The sequence below is a fragment of the Phyllobates terribilis genome, unplaced genomic scaffold (assembly GCF_046119375.1).
Source record: "Phyllobates terribilis strain yellow unplaced genomic scaffold, ASM4611937v1 Scaffold_11__3_contigs__length_659146591, whole genome shotgun sequence".
NCBI classification, from domain to species: domain Eukaryota; kingdom Metazoa; phylum Chordata; class Amphibia; order Anura; family Dendrobatidae; genus Phyllobates; species Phyllobates terribilis.
The window spans coordinates 642,655,604-642,668,789 of record NW_027362771.1 but is presented as its reverse complement, the minus strand read 5'-3'; positions in this window follow the sequence as shown (position 1 = coordinate 642,668,789).

Here is a 13,186-nt window from a genome sequence, read left to right as displayed (position 1 = left end):
ATGGTGCAGCACTGTGGAGAGGACAGGTAGGTGGTAGACAGAGATGAGGAGGATATGTAGGGAGGTGCAGAACTGTAGAGAGGACATGGTAGGGTGGTAGAAAGAGATGAGGAGATGTAGGATGGTGCAGCACTGTGGAGAGGACATGGTAGGTTGTAGACAGAGATAAGGAGGATATTTGAGGAGGTGCAGCACTGTGGAGAGGATGGGTAGGGTGGTGGACAGAGATGATGGAGGAGATGTTGTTGGGTGCAGCAGAAAGGCTTCATCATTATGGGTCCCTTCTCTAGAACTTCTACGTATCAGGAAGATATCCCTTTTTCACTGATTCCAGCTAGACACTACTTACAGGTTGCTCAGGTATTTGTGTGGCGCCCCATGGGCCGGTTGCCACAGTAGTGTTGCCTCCTTTACCAGAGGTGATATTACGCTTGGAAGCAGGAGGAGCTCCGCACGTCAGGTAAACCCCACACGCACACACAGGTTCTGATCCCTGACCTGAAGGGGGAGCTCTACACCCTATTTTGGGGAGCTGCCTTTTCTGGCTGGGGGGAGGAGTTAATCAGTGAGTGTGAGAGGGAAGAGAGAGGGGGAGAAAGCAGCAGGGAGAGAGAAGGAGAAAGTTCTGGGTAGCAGAGCACAGCTCACACCAGGCAGAGGATCTGAGGACGCCAGAGTCCTGGGTTGTACAGGGATTGCGCGTCCCAGCAACCGAATCTGGGGGACAGGAGACTGCAAGTTTTCTGGCCACAAGCAGAAGCCCGGCAGCACAGCGGCATAACTAGAGCCTGCTTTCTGCACCCTAGACGGCATTACCCATTATAGATTCGCACCGCCTGCTAGTACGGAGCTTAGAGCAGGAATGAAGAAAAGGGACGGCAGGATAGCTCACAGGCAGCGGGGTCCGCAACGGAGAAGCGCAGCAGGCAGGCCTCCAAACCGACCTGATGAGGTGGACTCCGATTGCTTCCAGGCTGACCGGACCCTCCAGGACCGAGTGACCAGTGCCCCGGACTAAACAGCTTTTTCTGCAGTAAAGGTAACCGGACTGCATTCCTCGTGTCTGTCCTCTTCTGCGCCTCCCCGCAGCTGTGCTACCACCGCAACTATCATCATTGCTGCCTCCCTGCTCTCTGCACCCTGTTTCCCCTGCCGCTATTGACTCACCCCCAAGGCCGTGGGGTAATCGGCAGCTGGGCCTTATGGCTGCTTTTGGGGGAGATCACGGTGGTTGGCCCGGTCCGTGACCCAGGGCGGTCAGAGCAAAAAGGGGATATTTATAAGGGGATTTCTTGTGACGCCACCTGTGGTGTCTGGTGAGGATCACCAGCGCTGCGACAGTCCTCTGAGGCAGGTGTTAGGGCAGCTTGAGATGGAACGGCTCCACACAGGTGGAGCAGGTCTCAGGGCAGTGTAGATAAATGGAGGAGGTGCGCTGGGCATTGTGGTGGAGGGAGGCAAATGGCGCCGGCGAAAGAAAGAAACGGAGGCAGCTCAGTGCAGTCATCCAAGGTTTACTCACAGTTCTTAGACAGTCCACAGGTGCACTGTACTGGTGAAAGCCTCCCGCGTCGCACTGCGTTCACCAGGCAGGGGTTCAGTCCTTCCTCAGGCAGTTCGGGTGTACCTGGCAGAACCCTACTTTCTTATGTGCCTCTCTAGACCGACTGCACGCTGGGTCTTACTCCCTCCTGCCCTGCGTTTGTGTCACCCTGGCCTGGATGCCACAAATGTTTAATAAAGCTGTGTCTGAGAGCAAGGGGGAGGTTCCCTGGTTAGGGACCATTAGCATGCAGTACCTCCTGTCCCAGGCCAGTAGGGGGAGCAGGCTGCCCCTATAAAAGCTGGAACTGGGGGCATTGTTAGAGAGAACTGGACGACCTGTCTCTGAAGAAAGAGGTGTCCCAGAGCAGGGATAGACAGTTGTGTTGCAGCCTAAGAGGCTGTGTGGCAGTAGGAGAGTCACGAGCCAGGGGCAAGAGGTGAAGCGAGCCTGTCCTGGCAGATAGAGAAACTAATCTACCAGACTTTGGTGTCTGAGGCTGTGAGGATTCCAAGTCCTACAGTAAATAACCAGTCCACAGGGGATTGTATGTCCCTTGGCCTAAGAAGCCCAGAGGTTCCGCCACAGCAGAAGGGACCAGCAAAGCCGTACCAGGCCGGGAGTAGAAAGGGACCCAAGTTGCAAGCCATACGGGCGAGAAGACACGGCGAGCTCAGGAACGTGGGCTATTACACCACGAGGAGGGAAATAGCCAGAAAGAGCGCAGAGAGCACGGTAGGCCTACACTCTCACCCTGACTAGGAGGGCTTCCCACTTGTTCTCAGACATCCAGGCCCCCTTCTAGCCGGGACTGTTTTTGGGTCGTCTCACCTGTTCCAATAAAGACCCTGAACTGTTCAAGAGGCCTCCATTTCCTGGCTATTGCGATCGGAATCATCCCCTCCATCATCTACTTACACTGCCCTGGGACTATACTCTTCCCGTGGGGAGTTATCCTACCCCTGTGCTGCACACCAACACCAGCCTCAGCAGTCTGCCTAGCAGCGGCGGTTATCCCTGACCGCAATCCACGGGTGGCATGGTCGGACATTCAAAACATTGATAAATAGACTGCCACCATTTGGTCTGACCACCCTGAGCCATGGGATCGGGTTGCCACTACTACCCCCAGCATCGTATAGAAGGCCCGGTCTCGAGTATCCCACGGCCCAGGGGACGAGTCACGTTTCCCACTGTGAATCCTGTTCGGGTGCTGCGAGGTCCCCCCTGTCAGTCGGAGTTGCACAGACCTGCTTGACCTTACTTGGATTGAAGTGGGGGTTTGGCTTCTGGCTACAGAAGTCAGAAGCCTCCGGTTTTTCCAGCCGAGGCTTGAAGCTGCACGACTGGGCCAGGGGCCGGTCCCCTTCTCGCGGCCTAAATCCTCCTGACACTTGGCAGGTTCGGGGTGTACGGGTGCCTCCTGCACTCGCCGTACCCGACTAGGATCCCTTCTGAAGAAGAACGGAGCTTACTCCCTGCTCTCCTCCTGGACCTCAGTCCTAGGACCTTGTGGTGGAGCAGAGCTCCTACAGAGCCTCTGCTCCCAGATTGTTCCTACTCAACCAACTAACCAACTCCAACTCCCCCTTTTAAGATGTCTACCTTTTTATATATCTACTGTATGAGTGCTCCCATAAACTACTTCCTCCACTCACACCCACTACTGGTTCTCCCTACCTTTGGGTTCCCCCCACCCCAGCCAGGGACAGGGCTCAGCAGAAAACTACACTGTGTCTTGCCCCTCCTGCTGGCCTGGGGTAGTGTAGTGTTGGATGTAGGTGTTGGGGTCCCGTGCAGCACTCCCTCCTTACCTGAGAGAAGGGAGACACCACACCTCTGGGTGAGGTGCAGTACCTTTGTGGTGACTGAACCCTCAGGGGCGCCACATTCCCCCCCGGTAAAACATAGCACGTCCCTGGGCTGGAACAAAGCAAAACATGGCATAAATGACATGCAAATTTTTTAAGATGCATCAGCATATAAGACTATTAAAACATTTCTTCCTTTTATGGGAGGCACATCACTTTAAACGTTACATTATGAAACATTATAAGAGCACTTATTCCTTATGAAACACTTTTCAAGTGAGTTCCTGCACCAGGGTGCAACAGCAGCTTGAGGGACCCATTCGCAAACCCTCAACGTAGGCCCTGGGCGTGGCTGCAGGGCATAGACGATCCAATCCTGGACCTCGTCTTTCGCTACGCCAAACGGGTTTTTGTTCTGAGGTAATGGTCGTTACTATAAAACCAATAGGAGGCACTTGAAGAAGTGCAACTTATTTACATGGGAAAGTTTTTAGGGAGATCACCGTCCTCTTCCCTTCTGTCTTTTTACCTTGACGGGTGATAGTAGAAACACACATTCTTAAAACATTATTTAACTTTTAACTGTTGCACCGACATGGGTAACTATAATAACACTGTTCAGTCCCATTCTCCGGATCAATAGTGGGGACCCCGCCTGGGGTACTCCTCATTTTTCCCTGACCTAGCCGGGTCACGAGGGACTTCCTGCAGCGGTGCGTCCTGGTTGACATGGTACACATGCAGGGCATACCAGCCACGTTCACCATGGTGACGGGTGAACGTGACATGATCTCCCGGATACAGGTTCCGGTCGGGATGGCCTTCCTCCAGCTCGGGCTCCACATCCCGCCGGTTGACAAATATGTCCCTGTTGAAATTGGGACTGCGGATGAATCTCCACCCAGCCTTCAAATTGAATTTGACTATCAGGCCTTCCTCGCGGAGGCTGGGGTGGGCTGTCTCCGCCTGGCGGACTTGCGCCTTGGCGGCCTTGTCACGGGCCTCCAGGCGCTCACTGCGTGCTTGCCGGGCACGCTGCTCTTTTTCTAACTGCTTGAGCTCCCGTTTGCAGAACTCCTTCCTCTGCCGTAGAGCCACTCTAGTGCTGGAGGCGGAGGTGGCGGGAGGGCTCCCAGTAGTAGGCCCGCAGCTTCAGCGTCTGGGATCAGAGGTTCTGGGAGGGCACTATATAGGTGATCCTCCGGTGCAGCGCTCGAAGGTGGAGGTTCCGGGAAGGCTCTTGGTGGGGGATTCTCTGGTTCCGCGCCCGGGGGTGGAGGCTCCGGGCTGCACAACTGTTCCAGCCAGGGCACGCAGCATACGGCGAGGGCTGGGGAAGGAGGCCCTGTACTCCACACGGCCTCCTGGTTCTCCGCAGGCTCCGCCGGGGCTGGTGGGCGGCTGCTGGCATCCGGTTTCACTTTCCGTCGTGCCGCTAACTTTTCCAGCAGTTCGCTTTTCCATCTGGCGACCGCCGCCTGCTGGGCTTGCTCCCCCTGTTGGCCCAGCTCGAGGACCTCGCTCTCGAGGAACTCCACATCCTCCGGGGACAACTTTTCCACTTCTCCCTCTATGGTGAGGGGGGTGACTGGATGCTGTGGCAGGCCAGAGGCGGAGGCTGGACTCTTGCTTCCTTCCATTCTGGCTGCCGGGTGCGGTCTCACTAGACGGGTTGAGACCACACCCTGTCTCCATTCTTTCTCTCCACCTCCTCTCTTCTTTTGGGGGGCGGTTCCATGGCGATCTGCTGTCGGTCACTCCCTGTGACGTCCTCCCTGCCTTGATGAACACATCTATGCAGGCAGTCACTGTTGCAAGGGGCAGGGTATGCTTTTGGCGCCATTCTGGGACCTGGCCCACGATGGGAGGTTCCATTTTGTTGTCATTTAGTACACACATAATGGCGCCCGTTCTTCTGGGGTGGGTGCCACATTCAATGTAGTAAAACAGTCCTTAGGCACGCAATACCCACTGGTAACGAGCTGGTCACGCATCCTGTTCGTGACGCCAAGATCTGACTCGCCCCCAGGGTCGTGGGGTACTCGGCAGCCGGGCCTCATGGCTGCTTTTGGGGGAGATAACATTTGCTGGCCCGGTCCGTGACCCAGGGCGGTCAGAGCAAAAAGGGGATATTTATAGGGGGATTTGTCGTGACGCCACCTGTGGTGTCTGGTGAGGATCACCAGCGCTGCGACAGTCCTCTGAGGCAGGTGTTAGGGCAGCTTGAGATGGAACAGCTCCCCACAGGTGGCGCAGGCCTCAGGGCAGTGTAGATTGTAGATAAATGGAGGTGCCCTGGGCATTGTGGTGCAGGGAGGGAAATGGCACCGGCGAAAGAAAGGAACGTAGTCATCCAAGGTTTACTCACAGTTCTTAGACAGTCCACAGGTGCACTGTACTGGTGCAAGCCTCCTGCGTCGCACTGCGTTCTCCGGGCAGGGGTTCAGTCCTTCCTCAAGAAGTTCGGGTGTACCTGGCAGAACCCCACTTTCTTATGTGCCTCTCTAGACCGACTTCACGCTGGGTCTTACTCCCTCCTGCCCTGCGTTTCCCACTGTGAATCCTGTTCGGGTGCTGCGAGGTCCCCCCTGTCCGTCGGAGTTGCACAGACCTGCTTGACCTTACTTGGATTGAAGTGGGGGTTTGGCTTCTGGCTATAGAAGTCAGAAGCCTCTGGTTTTTCCAGCCGAGGCTTGAAGCTGCACGACTGGGCCAGGGGCCGGTCCCCTTCTAGCGGCCTAAATCCTCCTGACACTTGGCAGGTTCGGGGAGTATGGGTGCCGCCTGCACTCGCCGTACTCCCCTAGGATCCCTTCTGAAGAACGGAGCTTACTCCCTGCTTCCCTCCTGGGCCTCAGTCCTAGGCCCTTGTGGTGGAGCAGAGCTCCTACAGAGCCTCTGCTCCCAGACTGTTCCTACTCAACCAACTAACCAACTCCTACTCCCCCTTTTAAGATGTCTACCTTTTTATATATCTACTGTATGAGTGCTCCCATAAGCTACTTCCTCCATCCACACCCACTACTGGTTCCCCCTACCTTTGGGTTCCCCCCACCCCAGCCAGGGACAGGGCTCAGCAGAAAACTACATTGCGTCTTGCCCCTCCTGCTGGCCTGGGGTAGTGTAGTGTTGGATGTAGGTGTTGGGGTCCCATGCAGCACTCCCTCCTTACCTGAGAGAAGGAAGATACCACACCTCTGAGTGAGGTGCAGTACCTCTGTGGCGACCGAACCCTCAGGGGTGCCACACTATCCTTCATATCAGCTTTCTCAATCCCTGGGGGTCCGTTTTGCCCGTGGGAAGTGTTTCATCCCAGCTGCTATACCATCTATCCCCCATGTTCCACACAGCAGCGCTGGTCATCCCTGACCAGGCACCACAGGTGGCGTCACATAAAGACTACGAATCCCCTGTAAATACTTCCTTCATCTGCTCGGCCAGGGCCACGGAGCTGGGCCACTGCCACCGTGACCTCCCTGAAAGACTGCCGGCCAGGCTACCGAGTACCCTAGGCCCTTACGGCCACTGCATTTGCATATCCTTCATGGCTGATCCTTTCTTCCTCCTGCAGAAGTCAGAGCTGCCGGCATAGACATGAGACTGTTCGTCAATCCTGACATCATTCGAAGGTTATTTTAACATTTACTGTGAATGGCTATCTTGGCAAAGTCTGCAGGGAAGAGTGTAGTTCACAGGGAGGATGTATTACAGAGAGAAGGGAGCACACCTCGCATAGTCTGCAGGGGCAGGATATATTAGAGAGTGGTACAAAGTAGAGACGACCCCGTCATCAAAAATTCCAGTAAAAGTCATTTGTGGGCGCCAGACTAGATGTTCTATCTGATCACGGGTTACTCACATTGTAGCATGGCCGGTGAATGGGACCAGTGCTCAGGAATGGTCGTCTCTGTAATCAAATCTACATACAAAATGCCGAAAGCAGTAAAGACATTCCTAATCGCCCCACATACCTAAGTACGCCCCCTGTACCATCAATCTAATGGAAAACCAACATTACGAGATCCAGGAGATAGGTTGGTCACAACCATAGACAGTATTCTTACCACACCCACAGGGAGCTTCTTAATTAATGCTTCATGTTTTCTTTGGGGTCCTCGGGGGCTTATAGATTTATTCTCAATGGAGAATGAATTTTATTATAAAACCGGTGAGAACTTACAGGTTGAGCAGGACGACCGCTCCCTGTGCGTCAAGACAGCAAGTCAGGCAGGTAAGAGGCTCAGGTAACCTGACAGCAAGTCAGGCAGGTAAGAGGCTCAGGTAACCTGACAGCAAGTCAGGCAGGTAAGAGGCTCAGGTAACCTGACAGCAAGTCAGGCAGATAAGAGGCTCAGGTCTTCCTTATTATAGGGGTCGGCTATAAATGTGATGTGATATAAGGAAATATAATAGACAGAACGTATTTGTGTCACTGACGACTGCTCCAGAAACTTATTTTCTAATGTCTTTTTTAATTTCAAGGTTATTGCAGGAAAGTAGAAAAATCATTCTGTAAAGAATCCCAGAAGTTGTTTTCGCAACTAAGTCAAATGCAAAGTCGAAAAATAAGGGAGAAGTAAGAGAAGAGTAAAGGAATTAGAGAACAGCTTAATGAATAATGAAAAATAGGAATATACATAACCTGCTGCTACTGCAAAAATACAGCACCAAGTAATCAGCGTAGCACAACTAACTGATGCGAGGAAGGCTCGAGGGTGCCTGGCATGTCTGCTGCCATGTCATATACACTTAAGAGCCTTGGTAGGCTATGTTCACACGTTGCATTTTTGCTGTGTTTTTTATGTTATTTAAGAGCTGCTTCTTACAGTACCAGCAAAAGAACACATTTGTTTTGTTTTTTCTGACTGAATTGGAAAACTGCTGCATTTTTGAAAAGTACAGCATGTCTCTTCTTTCAACATTTTTGCATCATTTTTTTTACCTATAGACAGTAAGTCCAAAAAGCAGGAAAAATGCTTTGATCAGTTTTTGCAGTGTTTTTGGTTAAAAAAAACAGGTACAGCATGATGTGATACTCAATTATTTTTTTGATTTTTCTGAGTTTAAATTTTACCATAATCTCTTGGTCTCCTCACATGAGCAGGAATGTTAGTATTAGTGGAATTTAATTGAATTAGGGATATGTGTGAAAGTGAACAAAGCCTGAGCATCTCAATGCCCTACCAATGTGTGAAAGTAAACAATGGCCAACCAATGCAATTCCCTATCAACTCTATGCCCTACCAATCTGTAAAAGTAAACAGTGTCCAACCAACTCAATGACCTATCAACTCAATGCCCTACCAATGAGTGAAAGTAAACAGTGTCCAACCAATTCAATGCCCTACCAATGTGTTAAGTAAAAAATTCCCGATCAATTCAAGTTCCCTCACTGATTTTTCTATTGCAATTGTATATTTTTCATGAACTCATATAACCTCCGCTCACGACTGCACTTCATACATGACTCCAGCTTTTTGGGTCAGAATAATCACTATTTTCTTAGACATACATTTTTTTCCCTAAATAATTTGTTCAAATTGCCGTTTTTCTAAAATTGTTTTATGGTTTCACATTCGTCTTGCATTGGTGGCCGAACACCTTGCTCTGTTGCTTTGTGAAAAACACAGCAAAAAAATGCAGCAAAAACGCAACAAGAAAAGCAGCTCAAAAAGAGTCAAAACCGGCATTTAGTCTGCAGCTCTTTAACTGCCAAGAGATCAGGTTTTGGTTGCATAAAAAAGCAGCAGAAAAGGAACATGTGAAATCCACATGTACATTACCAGCAATAGAGTCAGATCCTATCTTTTTGTATTGAAGCAAACAGTGCAGAAGTAATTCTGAAGAGAAGTGGAGAAGGTGAGCTGTGACATCATCTTATATGTATGGTGGATCCTGTGTTATCTACTGTATATAGAGGTGTTATCAGTCATTGTACAGGAGGAGGAGGAGGTGAACTGTGACATCATCTATTGTGAATGGTGGATCCTGTGTTATCTACTGTATATAGAGGTGTTATCAGTTATTGTACAGGAGGAGGAGGAGGTGAGCTGTGACATCACCTATTGTTAATGGTGGATCCTGTGTTATCTACTGTATATAGAGGTGTTATCAGTCAGTGTACAGGAGGAGGGCGTGAGCTGTGACATCATCTTATGTGTATGGTAGATCCTGTGTTATCTACTGTATATAGAGGTGTTATCAGTCATTGTACAGGAGGGAGAGGAAGTGAGCTGTGACATCACCTATTGTGAATGGTGGATCCTGTGTTATCTACTGTACATAGGTGTTATCAGTCATTGTACAGAAGGAGGAGGAGGTGATCTGTGACATCACTTATTGTGAATGGTGGATCCTGTGTTATCTACTGTATATAGAGGTGTTATCAGTCATTGTACAGGAGAATGAGGAGGTGAACTTTGCCATAAACTATTGAGAATGTGGAATCCTGTGCTATCAGCTGTATATGGAGATTGAGAAAGAAATTAATTGATATAGAAATTCTAATCAATAATTTTCCAATAAGTTATATTACTTATGATTAGTGATGAGCGAGCAGTAAAAACTCGGGTACTCGTTGCTCAGGTCGAGTAAATCGTAATTCTCAGGTGCTCAACCTGAGTAACGCGTACAATGTAAGTCAATGGGAAACTCGAGCATTTTTACGGTGCCAGAGGTCTTCAGGGGGCCTAAAAATTGCCTAAATCGATGGGAACAGCGCTCAAATGACATGGGAACAGCATGGAGAAGACCCCTGGAAGCATTTCTGACTCCCAGGTCACTGCTGTGAACAATGTAAGAGTATTACACCACTTTTAAGGACTGACATACAAAAATGAAGCTAAAATAGATTTTCCTGAAAAAAATGTTAAGGAACATCCTTTCCAGGGTAATGATTTGTATATAAGGCAAAATAAATATCCAAAAACAAAAATGCTCCTCCACACCTTGGGCTATTTTCACACATAGCGTTTTTGATGCGTTTTGCATTGCTTTCGACGGTGAAAAACACATTAACCAGTAAATGTAATTTTAACATTTTACTACGTTATCTGGCCATGTGATGTGTGAGACATGATCAGACACATCCTGTTTCATTTATGAAGAAGGGACTCTGAAAGTCACAAAGCTTATTTTTACAAGGCTGTCAGGTGGCCCTTACTATTGTTAAAGGGCCAACAGTTGGCCTTCACTATTGTTAGAGGGCCATTAGCCGGCTATGCTTTGCTACTGCAATATAACGTATCCATCTGAAGTGGTCAAATTTTCTTCTTTGTATATATTCTTTAAAGTTTGAAATATGGATGCTTAGCAGACAACCCTCACAATTTATAGATGTCCAGCAGGCAGCCCTCACAATTTATAGAGTGTCAGCAGGCGGCCTCCACTATTATTAGAGGTCCAGCAGGCGTCTTGGGGACAGATGAGACCATGACAGATCTTTTTGGTAATACACTTCATTTAACTGTTTACTGTAAATGGAATGTGGCTTACACATAAAAGAACACAGTACTTCTAGTCAAATGTGGTGGAAATTCAAAGATATTTAGGGATTGCTTCGCTGACTATGGCACAGGGTGCCTTGACTGTGTGCAAGGCATCATGAAGTGTGAAGATTCCCAAAGGATTTTGGTTTGCAATGTAGTGCCCAGTGTTATAAAGCTGGCTTGCATCCTAGGTCATGGGCCTTCCAGCAGGACAATGACCCCAAACATAATTCAAGAAGCACCCAGAAATGGATGGAAACAAAGCACTGAAGAGTTCTGAAGTGGTAATTCCAGCTCCAGTAGAGTCTTACCACCACTACCTCTTACATACAGAAGCTACAAAGAAACTGCGAATGGACACATTAAATCAGGAAATTTATTTAAATTTGATTAATTTCTGTCAAATTTGAAATATTTCTGCCAATTTCAATGAATTTTTGTCAACTATGATAAATTTCTGTCAACCTTGATTAATTTCTGAGTACAGATCACCGTAAAAATTATAAATCGGTCAATGAGTGCATGAAGTACATCAATCTAGTTATGCACTGTGGAAGATATGTATGCTACCAGAATGAACACTCCTTTCCAGCTGATGGCACCAATTTTTTTTTTCAGCATTAATACAGTAATCCCTGACTACATGCCTATAAAACGCTATCCCAACTGCTATAGGTCATCTGTACACGAATCTCAGATAGGAGAGGTAATATAGTACAATACAAAATAGAATTTAACTGGCTCCGAAGAGATTTTTTTTGATACGTTGCACCACCAAACTGTGAAGGAATGCAAGCGACCCTGCCTGCTTTCATCAATTTCTAATTTCAGATCATCGTTAAAAATGATGAATCGGTGACAAGTGCATGGAGAAAAAAACTATCAAGCTATGAATTGCTCTAGGGATGTATGCGACCAGAATGAACACTCCTTTCCAGATGATAGTACCGTCTAGCACCTGTCCCTAGTCTAAAAGCAGCTGACAGCATTATCAATAGGGAATATAATTTTTTTTCCAGCACGAAGTATAATACAATAATCCCTGACTACTTGCCTATAAAACGCTATCCCAACTGCTATAGGTCACCTGTACATGAATCTCAGACAAGAGAGGTAATATAGTACAATAAAAAATAGAATTTAACTTGCTCCGAAGAGGTTTTTTTCAATACGTTGCACCACCAAACTGTGAAGGAACGCAAGCAACCCTGCCTGCTTTCATCAATTTCTAATTTCAGATCATTGTTAAAAATTATGAATCGATGAACCAGTGCATGGAAAAAATCTATCAAGTTATGCACTGTGGAAGATATATACTGTATGTGACCAGAATATGATCACTCATTTCTAGCTGATTATACCTAGCATCTGTCCATATTCTAAAAACAGCTAACAGAGGCAACAATAGGGAATAGATTTTTTTTTTGTTTACTTGCAGCAACAAGAGTATAAGGCAATAATCCCTGTCTGGATGCATGTAATATGCTATCCATAGTGCGATAGCTCACCCGTACACAAATTTCATATAAGTGTTAATATTGTAGAATATAGAATCGATTTGAAATGACCTTCCCATTATTTAGGAGTGGGTCTCCTATACTGTTATTGTATATACAGTAAGTACAAGAGCTGCAAAAATTAGGACACACTCCACTACCAATTTGAAGAGACATAGTGAAGGACCTCAAAAAAATTGCATTAAAAAGCATTAAGGAATGGGACTCCTATACTGGTGTTGCGTATGCAGCAAGTTCAAGGGCTGCCAAAAATTATGATGTGCTCCAATACCAATTTGAAGAGACGTAGTGGAGGGCCTCAGTCAAATTTTTTTCCCATTATTAAGGAGTGGGTCTCCTGTACTTTTATTGCGTATGCAGCAAGTTCAAGGGCTGCCAAAAATTAGGACATGCTCCAAAACCAATTTGAGGAGACGTAGTGGAGGGCCTCACTCCAAAAAAAATGTTACCATTATTAAGGAGTGGGTCTCCTATACTGTTATTGCATATGCAGCAAGTTCAAAGGCTACCAAAAATTAGGGCGCACTCCAATACCAATTTGAAGAGACGTAGTGGAGGGCCTCAGTAAAAAAAAAATATTTTCCATTTTTAAGTAGTGGGTCTCCTAGGCTGATAATGCCCATGCAACATTTTATTAGACTTGCCCACCACGGGAAGGAGATATAGAAAGTTCTCCTTGAAGTACGGGTCTAGAAATGTGACCAACCAGTAATTACTGTTGCCCAAAATGCATACAACACGAGGGTCACTGGAAAGGCAGTGGAACATAAACTCAGCCATGTCTGCCACATTGCCAATAACCAAGACTTCCCTGTCCCCACCAAGAGG